The following is a 21,215-nucleotide window of genomic DNA, read 5'->3' on the forward strand; positions in this document are numbered from 1 at the left end:
TAAGGCGGGAGCTGGCCTGCCTGGAAAGTTCATCTAGTCGGGACGTGAGGAACTCCTAGAAATTAATGAGAGACTGTAGAGCTTAAAGGGATGGTGTGAAGGATGCTAATGGTGAAGGTGCTCTGAAAAAGAATCAAGGTGGACCAGACTAGTTAGTTCAACAAATTCGATGTACGGATATCTTTTCAGAGCTTTCTGTTTTCAAAGATTGCACTTAGGGCTCCGAGGAATATAGTGATTCTCCCTCAAGAAGCTTACCATGAGTTAAGAGATTAGAATATACCCAAAGAATTACAGTAGGGCCCTGCCAGTGTGGCTCAGTGGTTGAATGTTGACCTATGAACCAGGAGGTCACGGTTTGATTCCTGGTCAGGCCACATGCCCAATAAGGGGCATTTAAGAGGCAGCCAGTCAAAGATTCTCTCTCATCATTGTTGTTCTGTCTCTCCCGCTCCCTTCCTCTCTGAAATCAATAAAAATATATTTTTAAAAGAATTACAGTAGGAGGCAATGTTGATTAACTATGGAAATAGTAGCCCAAACTGCAGTCTTTACGAGTGAGGCGAGGAAGGTCACTTCTGGCTGTAGTGAAGTAAAGAGAACTTCACAAAAGCTGGAATATAGGAGAAGCTGATATGATAAGGGAGCAGCATGGACAGACGTGTGCAGGAATCGACAGGAGGTGGCACAGAGAGCAGGTTCTAGAGTAGCTGGGTTTCTACTCTGGACAGGGCGCTGTTCCAGGCAATGCACGGTTCCAGTTCACACATTCAGTATCCAACAGATATGTTTTGAGCCTCTACTTTGTGGAAGGCATAGGATTAATTTGACCAGAGTGTGTGGTACATGAGCACTGTATTTGTAACTATTCCCTTTGGAAGTAAACTTAGGTCAATAGATTGGAGTTAAATTACAGAAGGCCTACAGGTGGTGAAAGCTTCGTGGAGAAGGTAAGACTTGCTGGGCCTTCAGCATGGCTAGTATTTGGAGAGGAAGAGACGAGAGAGGAAGTGTATGCCATATCCTGCAAGTCATGGTTTTTCTCAGAGTTGTAGGCCAGCCATAAGTGCTAAGCTCATCATAGAACATTTGTGTGTATGTGTCTAATATTTATATACAGCATATATAATATTTATGTATAATATATGTATATGTGTATGTCTATCCATACATTATATATAAATGTTATATTAAATATTTTATATATATATATATATATATATATATATATATATATATATAGTGGCTTGCAGGCAAAGCACATAATTATTATCTTACCACTCTAAAGATTTAAAGGTTCTTTATTGTTTAGTCCTCTCAAGATAAGAAACGTATACTAAGAGTGAGATGCCATGTCCTGAAGGAACCAGGATCCCCAAAACAATGTTCTCTGTATACCTTTGGGCATTTCCCTTAAACCTATGCAAACTGACACAGCACTTGTATGAAAAAAGAGACACTTTTGTTCTCATTGCAAACAGATCAGAAATAATGGCTCAATAGAAGAAACATCTATTTTTCTAAATAAACCCTGCCCCATTACAGTTGTAGCTCATGGAGCCCTGAGCAGCTGCCAAGACATACAGGATCTATTTCCAGCAAGTATCTGAGCCATGGCTGTAGTGGGGAGACAGAAAAGAGTGTGCCTATTAAATATTTTCAAGGAGAAACAAACAATCCAAGGCTTCCCATTCACCGGACATGACGGAGACACCACACAGTTTTAGGTTGCTGCTGTCTCTCCTGTCGCCAGGAGGCCAGGAGCAATCTTACAGAGTCTTCTAGTGCCAGGGCATGAGTCCATGCATATCAGCAACCCCGCATCACCTGGTCCTCCTGGTATCACAAACAGCTTTGACATCGGACTTCAGCAGGCCATAGCAGGCCAGGTTATGGAGCTTCTGGTCTTGTCTGTCTGGTGCCAATGGAAGACATGAGCTTAGACCTTTGGAGATAATAACACAGAACACTCTTTCAGCAAGTTTTTACCGAGCACTGTAATGGATTCAAGGAGGAATTTTATATTTGTGTTTTCCTTTAAGAAGTTCATGGTCTGTAAAAGAGAAGAAAGACAAAGAAAAACAAAACAAAACAAAACACACACACACACACACACACACACACACAAAGCAAAAAAACATTTTAATTCTGGTCCCCTTAGGTTATGGAAGAGTTTTAAGCAGGATACTAATACTGTTTGATTTTCACTTTGGAACTCATACTGGTAATAGAATGAAAATGAATTTGAAGGAGATGGATTTAGAGGAAGATGGGTGTAATAGGTCAGGAGAGAGATGATGTAAGTGTGACCATGGTGGTGAAAAATAGATGATCACAGACAGATGTTGAAGAGACGGCATCACCAGTGCTTAGAGTCCAATTCCGTGTGGATGTTGACTTCAGGAACTTTCAGCTTTCCTACTCCGTCCAGTGCTAGGTTTCCACATTTTTCGTTGATGCTCTCAACATCAGCAATGACTCACTTTTAATGCAGTGAAGTCCTGGAGCACAGCTCAGCCGATTAGCAGTGCGGTGGTTCTTGCACGCAACAGCTCTGTGGAGGAGGAAACGTACTGAGTCTGATGACAGCAGAGAACCCAAGCACCCTTATTTTACACAATAGAACACCCACCTGCACCTAGCCCGGGTCCCACAGCCGTCGCTCACCTCTACAGTGTGGCCCTGGTATGGCTTTAGGCTGCTGTGCACTGAGGGGCCACAGCCCAGACACCGGCCTGAGCTTCCTCCCCATGAAGTCAGTGAACATTTATGACATACACCCCCACAGTATGTGTTACCTCATTGAATGCAATAAAATATGTGTAGGATGAGTTGGGAGAAGCAGAGCTGTGCACTGGGCAGAATCCGGGAGGTCAGCTAGGCCTGCACGGTAACTAAGTGACTCATCCCCCTCTTCTAAATGAAGTTGTCAGGACATCTGCATTCCAAGTTGTGTGACAAAGTCTGGACTGAGCTTGAAATACATGCAATGTCATTTTTCAAGTGATTGACAAAATGACCACTGCATACCCTGTGTCATAAATTATTTTGGATTTAAAACTCACTAGACATTTAAATCTATGAGGATGTTTTCTGCATCCCTGTATCCATATCCTCTAGCATTCTGTCATATAGAGTAGATCCTTATTGATTTATTAAGTGAATGAATGAACCAGCATCTACATCCTGACCTGGGACTTTCCCAATCATACTCCACAATTGTCATTGATGCTCTCTATCTCTAGTCTTAGAGCAGGGCTGGGTTGAATTAGCATCCCTTTCCATTGCAGGGGGAGGGGGGGGTCTGGAAATAGCTGTACACTGTAGAAGCCAGGACCAGTGCCCTCAAAGAAGCCCCAAGCATCCCTGTGTCCTACCCTAAGCCCTAACTAATGGACTTTCCCTGTTGAGGGAATGATCTCATTTTCCTACTATGTACTTCAGATGCCACTAGCGCCAGAACTTTGCCCTCCCCACCAATGCCAGGGAGGCTGATGCCCAGCCTAAGTCTTGTCAACCTTTGCCCAGGTGACTGAACTCTGTACCCTGTGCACCAGCCACGGGCCATCATCCTGCATTGAACGAACCAGTCACCCAGCACCACCGCCACCCTGGTGGGCAGCACCTTTATCTGTGCCCCACGTACCTGATTAAATTTCCTCAAATATTGACAGACATAGTGAGGTATCATGAGGCCTGCAGACTTCAAATCCAAGTTTTCTCTGCCCCTTTGGACATTGAGCTTGAGATTATGAAAGACCCTGATTAGGAATTACATAAATAGCTGGTTCAGTTTTCCCAGCCCCATTCCTTGAATAGCAGATCTTTCCAATTTTCCAATGAGAGCCCATCTTAAAGTACGAAACTCTCAAAATTAAGAGCCCAAGTTATATTTATATAATCCTTCATTTATTAATATCTGAATATGAGAAACACTGGTATTTTGTGTGTCCCCTAATCTTACAGTAGAACACTGGAAATTTGTGTAAGGAGAAGTAATATTGAGTAGAATATTTGGCCTCTAGATTGCCATGTGTATGTACTGGTATTAATAGGTTCACATTAGTGGAGATTGAATTGGTGATATTACCATGCAGTATTTTGGGGACCCTTGGCTTCTCCAAAAATGAGAGGTCATTTTTTTTAGGAAAGGACTGTTTTGTGGCTGCCTAACATGTAGGACATCTCTTCTTATACCCAGCCACTGACCCAGCTGCTTTCTTTGTTGGAGCAAGAGGCACCAAGCTTTTCTGAACAATAGCTAATGAAGGATGTGTTGTGATGACGGTAGGGCAACAGAGAGATGGGGAAGTCAAAGAGCCCTGCCTAGTGTCGGGGCCCTGTTTGGCCAGATCAGCTTTCAGGGAATGGAATGCAGCGAAGCACCCTATGTGCCACGCTCAGACACCCCTGGCTGGGTTTGCACGCTGTTATATGACTGTGCCTGACTTCCCCTCTGAGCTTGCCAGCACCACACTGTGTGGGCATTCACTCTGAACCTCATAAGCACGGTTGACCAGCTCTCTGTTCCCCGTGCAGCTATGTCTAAGCCTGGCTTCCTGAAAAGCTCTTGTCGAGGAATGGAAGGAGGTAGATGAACTTCTGTGCCTCTATCTCCTGGCCATATGTGCATGTCAAACTCACATTTATGGAACTGTGAGTGTAAAAGTCAAAAAGGATGGCTACTCCTCACTGTAACCCCACTGTCTTATTTCATTAGATGGATGCTTTTACACCTGTATTCTGAGGTGTAAAAAACTTACTTTAAGGAGAAAATAGGAGGATATTAAAGACAAAAAAATAGAAGGATTTTAGGCACTTTCATTAGCATGAGTTGTATTTAAAATGAAACTATTCCATGTTGAATTTGGGGGGGGTGATTTCTTCAATATGTTGGTTGAGAGTGGGTCAACTAATGCCTTAATGCAGAAGTTGGAAGGCAAAGATGAAGTAAGGCGACTGTGACCACCACTGAGCCCACACTTGGCATTCAGTAATGTCTGTGTAGATTACTGATTGATTTCTGCAGTTAGTGGCCAGGAGCTCAGTTAGCTCTGCATTTGACTTGGTTATGCCTGATGTCCCCTGCTGCTGTGACCCCACCCATAGCTCTCACTTCCTTGGAGCAGCCAGCAGCTTAGACTGGGAGGGCATAGAGAGCCATGGAAGAGCCATGGAGAGAAGGAGAAGCTGGTCAGGTGGCCTTGGCTGGTGCTCAGAGAACCCACAGAAATGAGTGGGGCGTAGGCCAGAAAGCAGGTCTCTATACCGGTCATATCAGATTCCTGTTTCCTTCTCCTCTGCCACAGTCAGGAAAAGCAGTCAAGCCCTAGCTGGTTTAACTCAATGGATAAAGCGTCGGCCTGCGGACTGAAGGGTCTCAGGTTTGATTCCAATCAAGGGCACATCCCCAGGTTGTGGGCTCAATCCCCAGTAGGGGGCATGCAGGAGGTAGCCAACCAATGATTCTCTCTCATCATTGATGTTTCTATCTCTCTATTCCTCTCCCTCTCTGAAATCAATAAAAATATATATATTTTTTTTAAAAAAGCAGTCAAGAGCATCAATCTTGGACTTTGTAAGAGTTGTGTTTGAGTCCCAGCTCTGCCATTTTTTTAGGTTGAGTTCCTCAGAAACCAGATGCTGAGACAAGGATCCAAATGAAAGTAAATTATTGAAAAATGTTCCAGGGAGAAACTGATCTGGGACTAGGGAAGTGAGATGGGTGGAGACACCAAGCAAGGATGCGCGATCCAGTCGTGTCCCTTGGGCTGGGTGGCAGGGGGGCGGGTATCTGTCTCAGTGCCTTTGGAAGCAGTGTTTCAAGTTGTCCAGATCAGGCCTGACCCCAGGAGGATGCAGGTTCCTACACCCTCTCCATTCTCCAAGTGGAGGTTCAGGTGGCTCTAGCGGCCCAGGACAGCCAGCAGAGACACAGTGCCAGGTGCTGGGGGCAAAGGCACACGGGCATCTGTGCACAGAAATGGTTACGGTGTCATTGTCAGCAAAGCGCTGACAGCATTGGCAGCACCAGCCTTGGTAGTTTCTTACACTCTCTGGCCTCAGTGCTCTCATCTGTTCAAGGGGAGGAGAGTAATTGTTTAAAGCCATTAGGGAGGAAACACCAGTAATCCACTTGTTGAGATCCCATAGAAAAGGCACACGCTTTTTCAATAACTTCTCTTGGCTTCTATTGGTAACTTCTATTGGCTCCAAGTTGGGTTACTGCACACCCTGAGGCTTAAACAGACATGCAAACTAAACAGACGTGTGGAATAGCATTTATAGCAATATATGCCTAAAAGAAGCAGCTCCGTTGCATAAGGAAGTTATGGAAGCTAGAGTAGTTTAAATAATGAGTCCAGACAACTGTCTGGAGGAGGATTCTACTGTTTAAGATGTTTTCAGCAATAGGAATAAGACACAATGGCATAAACTTGTATAAAGTAAGAGGACTACTATATTAGTAGTTTTAATGGTGAATGTTCAGAAGGTAGGGTGGCTAAAACCTTAGTGATCTAGTTCTTGTGCTTCTAATGCTAATAAATTTAAATCCGATCAATACAGCAGGTGGGTCTGCAGTGAGATGACTGACGCTGGGGTGATACTGGTGAGTCGGTCAGTGATCATTCATTGGACATTTGCCCTGTGACAGAGAGGACACCAAGAGGTTGTGAGGCACAGTCCCTCAGCTTGGCCACCAGGTGCACTGGGGATGTGGCAGACAGAATTAAAACCAGTTTACAGCAATAATACTAGAACAATTTAGTGGATCCAGTTGCACCTCCTTTATAGTTAATCCCTCAGTTAATTCCCACAGCAGTGCTAAAAGGAAAGTTCATTATTACCTTGTTTTTAGGTAAGGGCACCAAGAATAATTATGTAACTAATTTACATAACTGGTGACGGCAAGTTCAAGCACGAGTTCAGCCCAGGCAATCTGACCCCAAGCAGTCTGACACTGCACTGCCTCTGTGTCCGGTTCCCGTGCTGGTGGACTATTGTAGCGCTCAGCTCTGTGGGCCTTTTAGCTGATGTGTGGAAGCTGCATTTGGTGTCACATGGTCATGTTTTACACGATGAAGCTAAAGAATCATGGTTGTGTCAAAAAGACAGGTGGTGATTTTGTGAACTTCTTCTATAAATCCCCTAAGATGCAGATTCTTTAAGTTTAATGGAGCACTTAGACTTTCAGTGTGAGCCTCATTATTTCATATTATATATATGTAGAGGGGTTATATTTGTGTGTGTGTGTGTCTATATATATATATATATATATATATATATATATATATATATATATGTTATATATGGGCATATGTAGCTATGATATATCAAACTTACATGTTATTTGCTTATGGGTATGTACATGTGATATATAAAACTTACAAGCTATAGGTAATTTCCTCAAAGTAAGTGGGCATCTCTTCTTGAGGCTAAATCAGGAGCCCAGGTTTGTGGGGATAGAAGCCATGGCTTCACCTTTGAAATAAACACCTTTATAAACAGTACCTGCTGGGCTGCTGAACCACACCCCCAGGCTCCCTCAGCCCCTTCGCTACCAGGCTTTCCCCATCTTTCTAGGGGGGGCCAGGCCCGCCTTATGGGATCAACTCTCGATTTTCTTTTCTGCATGATTTATGGATTATTCATGAACGCAGAAGCTGTCCTAGCAGAATTATACTACACACACACTCACTCTTGCACTGTAAGCTTTTGCTTGTTTCTAAATCTATACCTCCCTGTCCAAAGCTTAGCCCATCTTCATAGGACTAACATTCCCTAATTTGTCCAGAGGACTTGAGTTGGGCATAATGTTGTTCTCATACCATTTTTTTCTGATGGGATTTGTGCACATGAATTAGTGGGAGTGAAACCACGCTCAGGAAAATAAAAGTCCTCCATTCACTGGAATTTCTTTTTTGTGTTGCTCTTTTAGGAGAAAGGCAAATTGTCAGCAAAGAACATTGTGTCAAGCAAAATAAGCCAGTCAGAGAAAGATAACTATCACATGATCTCACTTATGTGTGGAATCTAACGAAATAATAAACTGATGAACAAAATAGGTCCACAGAGGCATGGATGCATGGAACAGACTGATGAATCTCAGGGGGGTAGGGAAGGGGGATGGGAAGAGATTAACCAAAGAACATCATATATGCATAACCCATGGACACAGACAGTAGTGTGGGGAAGGCCTGGGATGGGGCAGGGGCTGGGTGGAAAGGGGAAAGGGAGCTCAGGAAAATAGGGGACATCTGTAATACTATCAACAAAAACAAAATAAATTATTGAAAAATAAAAACAACAACAAAAACCAATCAGGATGCCTTCTTTGCCACTGGTGATCCCATCGAATGGGTGATGGGAAGAAACATCAACCAGTTAGCAGCTCTGGGCCATGAATCCAGGAACCTGGGCTCTGTCAGGAAGCCGCTCTGTGGTTTGGGGCAAAAGCTCTTCATTTCTCTAGACTCAGTTGCTCGTCTATTAATAAAACCTGACAGAGAGAAAAATTGAGTCTGCCCCTTTCAACTCCAAACATATTTTTCTGTCATTCCTGGATATGGAGGTGGACCTCTGCAAGGGACTCCTTCTGACCAAGCCCTGGCGATAGACCTTCGTCTCCTGCGCTGGGTTTTTAGTCAGTTACTCAAGTGAAGACAAGGAAGGCGGGCTAACCCAACTTGCAGCGGAAGCAAAGCCCAGGGCAGCTAAGGTGCTCCCTGACGGACGGGCATTCAGAATATCCTGACAGCCTCCTGTAGTCCAAACCACCGGGGGCCAGAACACCCAGGGGGCGTTGATAGGGATAAATGTAAAGTCCTGTGTCTACCTGGTTGTTTTTTTTTAATCAATTTCACAAATGAAGGAAGTGGAAGTCCTGGCTTACAGCAAGTCCTCTAAGAGACTTGACTGTTATTTAGTTGGTTGCATGCATAATGTAACTCAACTGTTACAATGCAGCTGCCAAAGCAAACTAGCTCAGGCTGCCTTCCTAGAAAGGGGGATGGTGCGGGGGGGTAGTGGGGGGAGCGTGCTGGGACAATGGAAGCACCAGTCATCTGAATTTAGCACTGGCTTGTGTACCTAGAATAATCTGGTGAGTTGCAGCCATCAAGATTTAAGAAGGGTGGGCACACCATGCAATATACAGATGATGTATCTTAGAAATGTGCACTTGAAGCCTATATAATCGTAGTAGCCAATGTCACCCCAACACACTTAACTTACAAAAGCAAAAACAAAGTCCCCTCACTTCCTGCTTGCTCCCAACCACTCAAGTAAGGTTTTCTCAAAGACAAAAGATGGAATTGACTTGCCAGTATCTAACCCTGGGCTTCCCTTTAAACAGCTGATATTTACATTTACCTGGTTCTCTCTAGCTGTCCTCCTAGGAGCTTTAATCATCACAAACAGCGGATGCTGTAAATGTCCTGAAATACCTCAGATAGTGAATTCCTCCTGCTTCCAGTGCATGGAGGTACCAGGTGCTACACCCTGAAGGCACAGGGTTGGGGAACCAAATGTTCATCCAGGGTCAGCAGTTAGTAATCTAACCATGAGCTTGCCCTTCCCAGGGGTTTTGGTCAGTTTGTTTGCATATGTTTGAGGAAGACGAATGAATGCAAGAAGTGGTTTTATATGGTGCACTGCATAATTTCTTATAGGATATATATATATATAGGCATTATAAGCAGATAACTCTGTGTGTGTGTGTGTGTGTGTGTGTGTGTGTGTGTGTGTATGTGTGATGGGAGGTGTCCTGTGCATTGTAATGTGGTTAGTAGCAGCATCCATGACCTCTACCCCCTAGGGTGCACCAGCAGCATACCAGTAGCACCCAGCACCCTCAGCTGTAACAACCAAAACATCTCTAGACATTGCTAACTGTTCCCTGGGGGACAAATGGCCCCCAGTGGGGAACCACAGGTCTAGATCCGGTGACTGCATGTTGACATGACAGGGCCCTCAGTTGTTGAAGGGGTCAAATTAGATAAGCATGTTTTAGTAGTTTTAAAAGTTAAACCAATATTTAGACAGATAGTAACAGTACACCCCTTATCTTTCCGCGGTTTCCTTTGTTTATTCATCTAAGACCTTTGTGTGCTGGGTGCTAGAGACCCATAAATAAATAAACCTTGAGAGACTTCAAGGTTTGCCAGGTAAAAAAAGAGGGTAGGAGAAAGAGAGAGATCATATGAGACATCATATAATGAGCACATGTATGTAACATGCACAAACGTGATGGGAGCCCCAAGAAAGGAGGGGCTGCCTTTGAGCCAAACCATAGAAAACCAGTTGGACCAGAGAGCCAGTCTGTAGCAATTACTAGTTGACTAATTGGGGCTAAGTCCTTATCATGAGATGCCATGTATTCGAGCCGTTTTGCCACAAATATTAAGGTGCCTGCTGGCAGGCTGTTCAGCACAGATGACGGTGCTATCATTTCTTTAGGACTGCTCTTCAAGCGTCTGAAATCTGAATGAGTGACTTGAGAACTGAAGTTGTCACAGACATCTGTCCTTTTCCCCTGTCCTTTTTCATACCTGCTCTGGTGATAGCAAACAGTCAAACAAAAACAGTAAGATAAAGATAAAAACTCCAACCCAGACCTCCTGAAGTAGAGTCGCAGCGACACCGGAGAACACCGTGTCCAAGCAGAAGCTCAGTCCGGAGTATATTCTTCAAGGCGACCTTGATCAGCTCACTTTGGGTCTCTTGATTAAAAAAAAAAAAAATGTGCTTAGCTCCATGATCACCTGTAATAGACTAAATCTGACGTTGTACACTCAGATAGAAATAATTGTGCCGAAGTGACTACCTGCTAGTCCCACGGAGATTGGGTTGACCATCCTGAAAGGACCAGGGTGTTCTGCATCATAATCATTAACAAGGAAACTCCCTCTAAAAGCCGGCGTGCCCGATGGAGCCACATGTACATTACAGACCACAGCACCTCCCCTCTAAGTCCGCCCTGCAGGTTTACTTGGTCTGTGTCCTCCTAGGGTGCATAGAGCAGGGGTTGTTAGGTTATGAGTCACCTCGTTTTAGAAGGGCACCCTTGCAATCTGTCACTCACGCTTATTTATGAGGAATGCAGCCACTTAACATCAGCTACCAAGTCCCCATGAACACACAGCCACACTGAGTGCCTCCACCAGATGCTTCCTGTCCCTTTGCTTCCAGAATTAAAAGCTACCGGGGGGGGGGGGGGGGGGGGGGGGGACTGAGAGACAGACATGACCATCTATTCAGATGTGTGGAGAGTGTGATCGCTGCAAAGCCAGCTCTTGAAATTAATATCATTGGTGTGAGATTAAATTTCCTCCATCTAAGACCTGCCTTTTTAGCACTGGAGAAATCCATCTCCCTATTGAAGGTTACATTAATATAGAACATTCCACGCACTGTCACATGCCTTTGGAGTAATCTTGCCATGCTGTTTTTTCAAGTATCGCAAGTGAAACAGACAAAGAGCTGACAGGTGGATCTTGTGGTACATTCAGAATCTTTGTGAAAATGTCCCCACCATTTTTAAATCTCAGTTTGATTATATTTATGAGAAATGAACATACATATATGGGCATACGCATGTATCAATAGCCCTTATTTGGCAGTGCCCTATAAAACCTAGTCTGTGTTATGACTTATAAATCAGAAATTTATTAGATATATTCATATCTTATCTATGGTTTGAGCCAGTGGTTCTCAACCTTCTGGCCCTTTAAATACAGTTTCTCATGTTGTGACCCAACCATAAAATTATTTTCGTTGCTACTTCATAACTGTAATGTTGCTACTGTTATGAATCGTAATGTAAATATCTGATATGCAGGATGGTCTTAGGCGACCCCTGTGAAAGGGTCATTCAACCGCCAAAGGGGTCGCGACCCACAGGTTGAGAACCGCTGGTTTGAGTTGATTGTCTTCAGACTCCCTATTTGGAAAAAAATATGTTTTTCATAAAATTACCAGGAGTCAATTATCCAACAAAATTTCTTGAGCGCTAAGCAGCGTGTGTGTGTGTGTGTGTGTGTGTGTGTGTGAGTGTGTTTTAAAATGACATATGGGAGCGTGAGGCAGACAGGCTATACAACAATAATTAAATTATCTAGTAGGTTAGAGGGTGGGAAGGGCTCATTGGAATGTACCCCAAAGTTGACTTCAAGTATTTTATATGAAAATCCCAGGTTTGAAATGTTAGAAACCAATGCAAAATAACCTGACACTAAACTTGGGGTCTGTCTGGAGGCTGCGGCACCGACCCTCTGTTTACTGGTGAGGAAGCCCTGGCCCAGCAGTGACCAGCAGGAGTGGGGCCCAGAGGCAGACTCTGCTGTGGCCAGCCTTGCCAGCCAGGGACCTTGCTGCTGGAATCTCCTGGAAAAACTGTTTGGGGACATTGCCAAGTCAGACATGTCTTCAGGAGCATGCCGAGTGGCATCCTCACAGCACAGTGGTCAGCAGCAGAAGGATTTTGAAATGTGTGGATTAGGTGGAGACAAGACCCTTATGAAATCACTCTGCTATCCCATGTGGCAAGCAGCCACAGAAGTGAGACCCCCGATTTATTCACCCTCATTCCTGTGTCTCACTCACAAATGACCACTGACCGTTTCCCAGGCTTCCTGGAGCACCAGCAGACACGGGTGGGGTGGGTGTGTTGGCCTTGCCATCACGGCTCTCTCTTATTTCTGTCTCCATTCCTGCTCTGTGTGTAACTGGGACTTGGCATCATTCTTAGATGTCCAGTAAATTATTTGATTGTGTCTAATTGTGTATATATCCGGGTTAAGAACAGAATTGAAAAGACCCCACATGTTGTGATGGAATAAACCAAAGTCAATGGCCATGGCATAGACTCAACCCTAAGGCAGCCTTGCTGGAACTTGGTTCCCCAACTGTAAATGGGGTTTAACCTTCCTACTTACAGGCTGACTGTTTGGGTTGAAAAGTTGAGAGTGTGAGTCTGAAATAACGCTCCGAACATTACAATTCACAATCGAGCACTTTTAGTTACTTCGGCCCATTCTCTCTCCAGCGAAGGGTTGATAGAAGGATAGACAAGTCTACCATCTCTCTGAAGGTTGCTTCGGGCATATTTTATGTTAGTGTAATGAGTCTTCTGAGAGCTGGAAGGGACCTCAAACATCCAATGGGACCAACCTTGGTTGTTTCTCAGAATAAGCTGGAAGGCTTTTTTGTTGTTGTTTATTTGTTTTTGTATTTTTAATACAGATTCATAAGCTCCACGCCCAGAGATTCTGATGCATAAGACCTCGAGTGAGGCCTGGAGCTTGCTTGTTCGTATGTTTTGCATTTGTGATTGTTTATTTTAGGGAAACTCCACACATGAGTCTGAGATGAGCTGGTTTGGGAAACCTTGTTCCAACATTCTATTAAAGCTGACCTCCTCTTTCCATCCTCAGCTTCACTTAGAAATGGAAAACCAGTAATTACTCAGGCGCTCATCCTTCCTGCTCAGTTCACTTGCCTCCGTGCACCCCCATTACTTGGCACCCCACCTTGACAGCTGCTGTTGCCAAGCACCCACATTAATCTATTTTGACATCCTCTCCCTTCCACCTGCTGCCCTCTAGTGGAGGTGCTGGCAAGCAGCAAACGATTTCAATGGCAGCACTGCGGGTTGGGGTGGGGGGGAGGGGGGGGGTGACGGGTCCCAGCTGGTGGGTGCAGGTCTCACAGAGATGCCCACAGAACACAGCTATGAGAGAAATCACTAGCCCCAGGCTGCTCGGACACTGTGCACACAGCTTACATTTAGAACAGAGCTTACGGAAGACCTCAGCATCTGTTTATGGCTTATTTCTGGGTTTCAGAAATTTACCCGGAAAAGATTATTCTTGGGATATTTTTGCTTCCTTGTCCTTCATTTCTTTCTCTTTCACCTACCCACATTCCTCCTCTTGCAAAAAAAAAAAAAAAAAAAAAAAAAAGGGTGTTCTTCCCTACCTCTCCCAACCTTGTGGACTTTCCAAATCTTGCAAAAACATGAGAGGGTGTGTTCATTTAATCCTTACAGTTTGGAAGTGTTTGGTTACCAGGAGAAAGGGACAGACATGAACGCAGTGTTAGCAGTGTAATGGACACCTAGGTGATGGGCCCCCCTTGTACCCCTCCGAGACCCCAGCAGGCGCCTGTAGCCCACCCGCTTTTTCCCGGGCAGCGGGGAAGATTGCGGTGCGCCACGCAGAGAGCCCGAAGCTGGAGCTTAGAGTTCAGGCTGGCTGATGGGAAGCCCACAGGGCTTCTGTCCTGTGCTCCCCTCTCCCCACAGAGACTCTGTAGTCTTCTACTTAGGAGGAAAGAAATAATAGCATTCACAGTAAAGGACGTTAAGTCTCATGAGACTATTTTCATAGTAAGATCACTCAGCTTTTCTTTTTGTTGATGTTTAATCCTCAGTGCATCTCTGCACAGTTCCCAATTCCTCGGTTTAACGCTCCTGCATCCAAAACTGTTTCGCCAAGGTAACTTGGCAGGTGGGTACGGTCGGGTAGGAGGCGAGGACAGCAACAGCCACAAACGGATGCCACAAAAGTTGAGAAGAGATAGGACAAGGGAGATGCTGTAGACTCCTATAAGCTGTGGTGAAACTTAGTTATTCATATCAACCAAGAGAGCAGAACCCATAGACCAAACACCAAAACCAGGATAAACTCATGCAGATATAGCGATCACGTAGGATCCTGTGGGGGATGGATACACACACAGAGTTTACCCTTTTATGTGGGTAGTTTTTCACTCTTCTTTTAGCCTTGACAGCAGTGTCCCCTCTCTCTGCCTCAGTTTCCTCAGATGTCAAGGGGGATGATAGCAGTGCCTAGCATAGAGGATTGTGAGGATTAAATAAGCTAATACATGTAAGCGCATTCAGATCCATATGGCACCAAAAGCTCAGCAGATGTCAGCGATCATGGTTACAAAACTCAAGAGAGAGAACTGAGCCATAGGGTCCGGTGGGATATGGATGATGTCTTCCGCCCTTCCTCCTCCTCTGCCTTCCCTCACCCCACTTTGCTTCCCTCCCCTCTACCCTGCCCCCCATTTTCTCCTCCTTCCAGCTTCAGAATTGTCAGTGAAAGCCTTTAGAAGGGGCCACGCTCTTGGTATACTTTTCAGCTAACGTGACTCTCTCCAGCAGTCGAGGGCTTTAGGACAACAGAAAGCTTTTTTCCTAAGAAATGGTTTAACATTGGGACAAATGGGTGGGTCTCTGTGTGGGAAGACGGAGTGGGCTCGGTGATGAATGGGGACCGCTGGGCCAGGGATCTAATGGGTGATGTCATCACGCTCTCGGAGGGAAGTGGACTGTGAAGAGCGCACTTGTCTTCCTTCACCAACCCTCGGTTTCAGGGGCTGCACGTTCTGCGGGTGACACTCACAAACGCCCATGGAAGTCACAGCCCAGGGGCACGGTCCCCCTCGGGCCCACATGCCTCGGGTGTTTCTCCCCAGACTCCCCGCTCTGCGCCCTCCTCCGCGAGGCCCCACTGACCTCAAAGGGCCTTTCTTGCCAGGCCGCGAAGCACATCTGACCAGAGGGCCGGGATCACAGCCAAATCTGAAGGAAGGTGCAAACTGTGTGACTAAAAAAAGCCCGAGCACGTGGCGCTGCGAATAGCAGATACCCGTGGTCTATAAATACCACGGCCAGGGTCAGGGGGAGAGGGTCAGCATAATAAGTTGTTGTCCGGCCCTTGAGGTCAGTCTCGCCGTTTCTAATGCTGAACCCCAAAGACACAGACACTTCACCAAAGGGGCCCCTGGATAAAATGAACGCCACCTGGGCTCACTTATTTTATCAGGATGTTTTTCGGTTTGGCAGTAAGCATTTTTAAACGGGATTTCTTTTATTCAGAATGCATTGGAAAACTTGTATAATTTTCAAACAAACTAATTAGAGCAAAACAAAAAGCAAGAAACAATCCCCATACAAGGGTTGTGCTTTTCTGAGGATGGGCTAAGGCTGCGATGCTACAGAAACAGGAAGATTTAGGGGTCTCGCCGAAAAGGTTTCTTTTTCCCTTAAATAACCCACCATGGGGAGGCGGGGGGGGTGGGGGGGGGCGGAATGGACGGACCTAACACAGAAGGAATGAGGAGAAAAGGAAGTCAGGAACTTGGGAAAGTTTTCTTTTTCTTTCCTCCCTTTCTGTTTTTGGCTTTGTTTTTTCCCTTGTCTTGAAACCAAAAGGGATTTGAGTTCTGGTCCAGAACTCCCAAGACCAGAGGGTCAGGGAAGGCCACCCAGAGGCTGGGAGCTGCGATCTTATCGCTGGTCCCCGCCCTCCCCCTCCCTCCCCTGGAGCCTTGAGCAAACACAACTGCTGGCCGAGGTTTCGCTCCTTCTCTTTCGTGTGGGATATGGACTTTGGGGGTGTCTTTTGCTGTTATTTTCTTTAGAGAAACAGAGACATGGTGTGCTCTTCTCACAAACCCTGTCCCTGGCACAGGGCGACCACAGCTAAGTAAAGAACAAGATGAGACGCTCAGGCACAGGGGACCACGGGCCTGCGCCAGGAGCTAGACCACATTTCCTGTCCACCATCCCTTCTTCCCACGCCTCGTCCATCCCCACCACACTTTGTGGTCACATGTGTGCTCCTCACTGTGCCTTCTAATCTCCCAGGAAGAGTAGCCCATTGACTCAGGGCCAGTCCCCTGAGAAGGGAGTGAGCTTGTCCTCTCTCCTCGCCAGGACCTTTCTGTGTCTGTCTTGGCCAGAGCCGGCTGAGCCAGGGAGACCAAGATGCTCAGTGTTAACGTGTGTATTGTTTAAGGTTGTGATCATTGTCTATCTGCTTTGAATGTCATTTTCAAAATGAACATGATGCCCCGAGTAGGACGGCACTGCTGCAGCATCGGGGCTGCCAGGGAAGCACCTGCGAGGGCCCGGGCTCTGGCCGCTGGGGCAGGCAGGCCTGCGTGGCGAGAGGGAGTGCCCCGTACTTTTGCGGGAGAACCTCAAATTTGAACTCGGGACTTTACATTTTCTCCAAAGTAGTTGGAGGATGTGAGCTCATTTTAGTCCATTCGTGGAATCTAATGTGATCTAGTCGGTTAGAAATCGTGCTCTTCCTTAAAAATCATACCGCAGGCTGCTCAGGATTCTTTCATTAATGTCTTGGGTCGCTTGATTAAACATCAGTGGATTCACTTATGTTTCTAAGTACTCAGGCCAGGCCACAGTAACATAGTCTACAACAGGGGTCCTCAAACTACAGCCCGCGGGCCACATGCAAATACAAATATTGTATTTGTTCCCGTTTTGTTTTTTTACTTCAAAATAAGATATGTGCAGTGTGCATAGGAATTTGTTCATAGTTTTTTTTAAAACTATAGTCCGGCCCTCCAACAGTCTGAGGGACAGTGAACTGGCCCCCTGTTTAAAAAGTTTGAGGACCCCTGGTCTACAAAATACCGTGAGAGACAACACCACCCGCCTCACTAAAATGAAGAAGCCTTAGATGGCGCGCACTCCCCGCAACAATGGCAGTCAGGTGGCTCCTTCCTGCAGGAAGAGGGGCAGATCTCCTAGTGATTGGTTCGTTGTGAGCCCATACTGGCTCCCAGTGACTCACAAGCCGCCTAGCAGTCCCTTCTGGAATGTTCCTGGGGATCGAGGTTAAAAGTATCCACCTTTTTAACCTACTCAGACATGGGCATATCTCCTATTTTTGTCCTCTGAAAATCCCCAGGAAAAAAGCAGTGGCTTATTGGTCCCTTTATGCTTTCGTCTGTTTGTTTTTTAACATTTGAAGTCTTCATTAGCTTTGAGGTTGCGCTTAGTATCTCACTGGCTTAAGGCTCCAGTTCTATTAACTACTCTCCAGACTTCACGGAATTAACCGAGAGAAGAAGGAAATTCTCTGAGTCCTCTTTTGCTTTCTCTTCTCTGATGAGTTGAATCATCTTTTCTTGTTGCTTTCATAGTACGTTAGATTTTTGTGAGATGAGAAAAAGTGTATCTCAGTTGATAGCTTTACCTTTTAAGTGTAAAATTCTGAACTATTGGTTATTGCAGTATTGTGTGTTTTTTTTTAATAATCCATAGTGTCTGTGTGTGTGTGTGTGTGTATTTGTGTACATGTTTTCAGTATTAAGCTGGCCTCTGTCTTTCATGCCTCCTGAGCACTTAAAGGTCATTTGTGCTACATGTGAGAGTATTGACAGGCTACCCAGGCTTGAGGCTTACTTTAAGGTGAAGAGTATTACTTTGGATTAAGTTGTTATCCTTGGAAGAAATAACAAGTCTCAAAATTTCAGTGCAAACAGCAAATCATGAGCTTTGTCACTATTACTTGGCAAGACCAGGTAAACCCCACATCAAGTTCAGGTGGGGTGGGCTTGGGAGGGGGAGACATTCAGGGCCAGGAGGGCAGGCTGGAGGCCCTGGGGCCCTGGGAGTCAGCAGGACACCACCAGAAGTCGGGGAGGAGAAAGGCAGCATTAACCAACTACTCCGTCCGTCAGCTGATAAATGTTTTGGGAGCACGTTGCATGCCTGGCAGCATCCTATTTTCACTGGAAAAAGTGAAGGAAACACAAAGTGAGCTGAGACTAAGTGAGAGGCAAGAGCCCTTCACCCTCAGTCACAGCTGGGCCTGTCCATCTGCTTTTCTCTTCTGAACACACAACCCAACACTTGGCCAAAGGGATAGCGCAGACCGCTCCTACATTGACACGTGATGTTGAATGCAGTAAGAAGACCCCGGAAGAGCCGATCTGTGGCCATTTAAAGAGGCTTGAGGTGAAAATGAGAGAGGAGGAAGGAGGGTTTCTGTGGGGGAAGTTGTAAGACCAGTGTTGGCCACCGAGCTGCTGAAAATGATGCGTTTTCTTTCCTTCCTTCCTCTGCTGCGTGACTTCGGGGACTTTTCGTGGGGGACTGCCGCCTTGGCAGCCTGACAGAAGCGCGATGGGGAGATGGGAACCCAGATCCGTCTAACATCCGAGGGCTCCTGTCACCCGAAAACTCTGCTTTGGCCACGGGTTCAGATTGCACACCCACTCCAGAACATCGCAACCCGTGATTCCTGGGTTTTGGCTCCTTACACTCCGCTGTGGGAAAGGGCCACCAGCATGGACAGGAAAGGGTCTGGAGGAGGAAGCAGTGTGACACACAGAAGAGCTGCTCACTGCCATGCCAGTGGTGGCTTCAGATGGACGGCCAAGATCAGAAACGGTGTGGGTGCCTAGAACCGCGGAAGCCATGACCGGGTGGCTGGGTGGCTCCTGCCCTCTCTGTGGGCACCCTCCGCATAGCTGTGTGTGTGTCTCAGGGGCTGCTGTGGATGTAAGCCCAGCAACTTGTGTTTCAGTTCAGCACAGTCAGTCCCGGAGGAAGAAGGCTCCCCTCCCCGTTGGCCACCCGCTCACGGTCTGGTAGGGCCACTCTGGGGGACCCTCCCACATCAGGCCAATAATGAGAAGCACTGAGCTGCACCTACCATCCCTGCAGCTTCCAGCCTGATTTAGGGGGACATAGGGCATCCTGCAGGGTTAGGGGTGCCTCCAGCCTGATTTAGGGGGACACAGGGCAGCCTGCAGGGTTAGGGGTGCCTCCAGCCTGATTTAGGGGAACACAGAGCAGCCTGCAGGGTTAGGGGTGCCTCCAGCCTGATTTAGGGGAACACAGAGCAGCCTGGAGTGGAAGGGGTGCCTCCAGCCTGATTTAGGGGGACACAGAGCAGCCTGGAGTGGAAGGGGTGCCTCCAGCCTGATTTAGGGGAACACAGAGCAGCCTGCAGGGTTAGGGGTGCCTCCAGCCTGATTTAGGGGAACACAGAGCAGCCTGGAGTGGAAGGGGTGCCTCCAGCCTGATTTAGGGGGACACAGAGCAGCCTGGAGTGGAAGGGGTGCCTCCAGCCTGATTTAGGGGAACACAGAGCAGCCTGGAGTGGAAGGGGTGCCTCCAGCCTGATTTAGGGGGACACAGAGCAGCCTGCAGGGGAAGGGGTGCCTCCAGCCTGATTTAGGGGGACACAGAGCAGCCTGGAGTGGAAGGGGTGCCTCCAGCCTGATTTAGGGGGACACAGAGCAGCCTGGAGTGGAAGGGGTGCCTCCAGCCTGATTTAGGGGGACACAGGGCAGCCTGGAGTAGAAGGGGTGCCTCCCGCCTGATTTAGGGGGACACAGAGCAGCCTGCAGGGTTAGGGGTGCCTCCCGCCTGATTTAGGGGGACACAGGGCAGCCTGCAGGGGAAGGGGTGCCTCCAGCCTGATTTAGGGGGACACAGGGCAGCCTGCAGGGTTAGGGGTGCCTCCAGCCTGATTTGGAGGGACATGGGGAGGCCTGCAGGGGAAGGGGCTTGGCAGGCGGAAGCCGCTGTCACACGGTCGGGTGTCCGTGGGAGCTGTGCAGGCTGCAACAGAACTTGGAAGGCCTAGGAAGGCGCCGGTGCTTTCCACACAGGTCAAAGGGCAGGCGGCGCTGGGCTCACGCGTGGACTTAAGACCCATTTGAGGCAGCCGGCTTTCAGGTGGGTCTTGTCCTGTCGCCCCCAGGCTAGTCTCTCAGAAGCAGTGTGTGCGTAAGAGCTTTGCTTTCCCAACTGCTTCACTTTCCTTAAAGGCAGATGCTCTCCCAGCTCAGGCTAATGGAGAGAAGATGAGAGAGGACTGGTGCACCCTGTGATCATCTCTCAGTACCGGGTCCGGTTCCCCCCTCCGCACCGCCCCGCCCCCCCCCCCCCCAGTGGCGGAAACCTGTCAGGACTGTGGCACTGAACTTTGGGGGTGCCGTCTAAGAAGCACTGTGGGCTGGCAGGGTTGTTTCAGCATCAGAGGTCTCCACACCTCTCTCTCTGAGATTCTGCCTCCTGCCCCCCCACGCTGCCTGCTTCAGCGCCCTCCGCATCCTCGCTACCAGGCCTCCGCTGCCATCCCCAGCCACGCCTGCCCTCCCAGGAGACCTCCAGACCCGGGCCTTTCTTCCCACCTCGGCACCTGTGTGCCTGTGCCCCACCCACGGCATGGAAAGAATCAGATGAAGTTATTTATGCCGAGGTGTCAATAGCTGGGTACTAGTCTGTGATCATTCTGTGACTGGGATAATTCTCTCAAGGGGATGTTCATTTTCAATGGGAACCATGATTCATCCAGGTGAATGCATTTCTAACAGCACAATTTCTGTCCCGTGTCCGCTGGTATGGACATTTTGGGGGCCCATGGAGTCTTCCCCCAGCC

At 47.2% G+C, this 21,215-nt stretch overlaps 1 protein-coding gene across 3 annotated transcripts in view; it reads left to right on the forward strand.

The window, feature by feature from the left end:
• The window catches only part of GHR (growth hormone receptor), a 194,289-nt gene that overhangs the window by 89,091 nt on the left and 83,983 nt on the right, over positions 1-21,215 (forward strand). The window lies entirely within an intron of this gene.

The sequence above is a fragment of the Myotis yumanensis genome, unplaced genomic scaffold (genome assembly GCF_028538775.1).
Source record: "Myotis yumanensis isolate MYYU_CA2020_CCGP unplaced genomic scaffold, mMyoYum1.0.hap1 SCAF_4, whole genome shotgun sequence".
In the NCBI taxonomy this organism is placed as follows: domain Eukaryota; kingdom Metazoa; phylum Chordata; class Mammalia; order Chiroptera; family Vespertilionidae; genus Myotis; species Myotis yumanensis.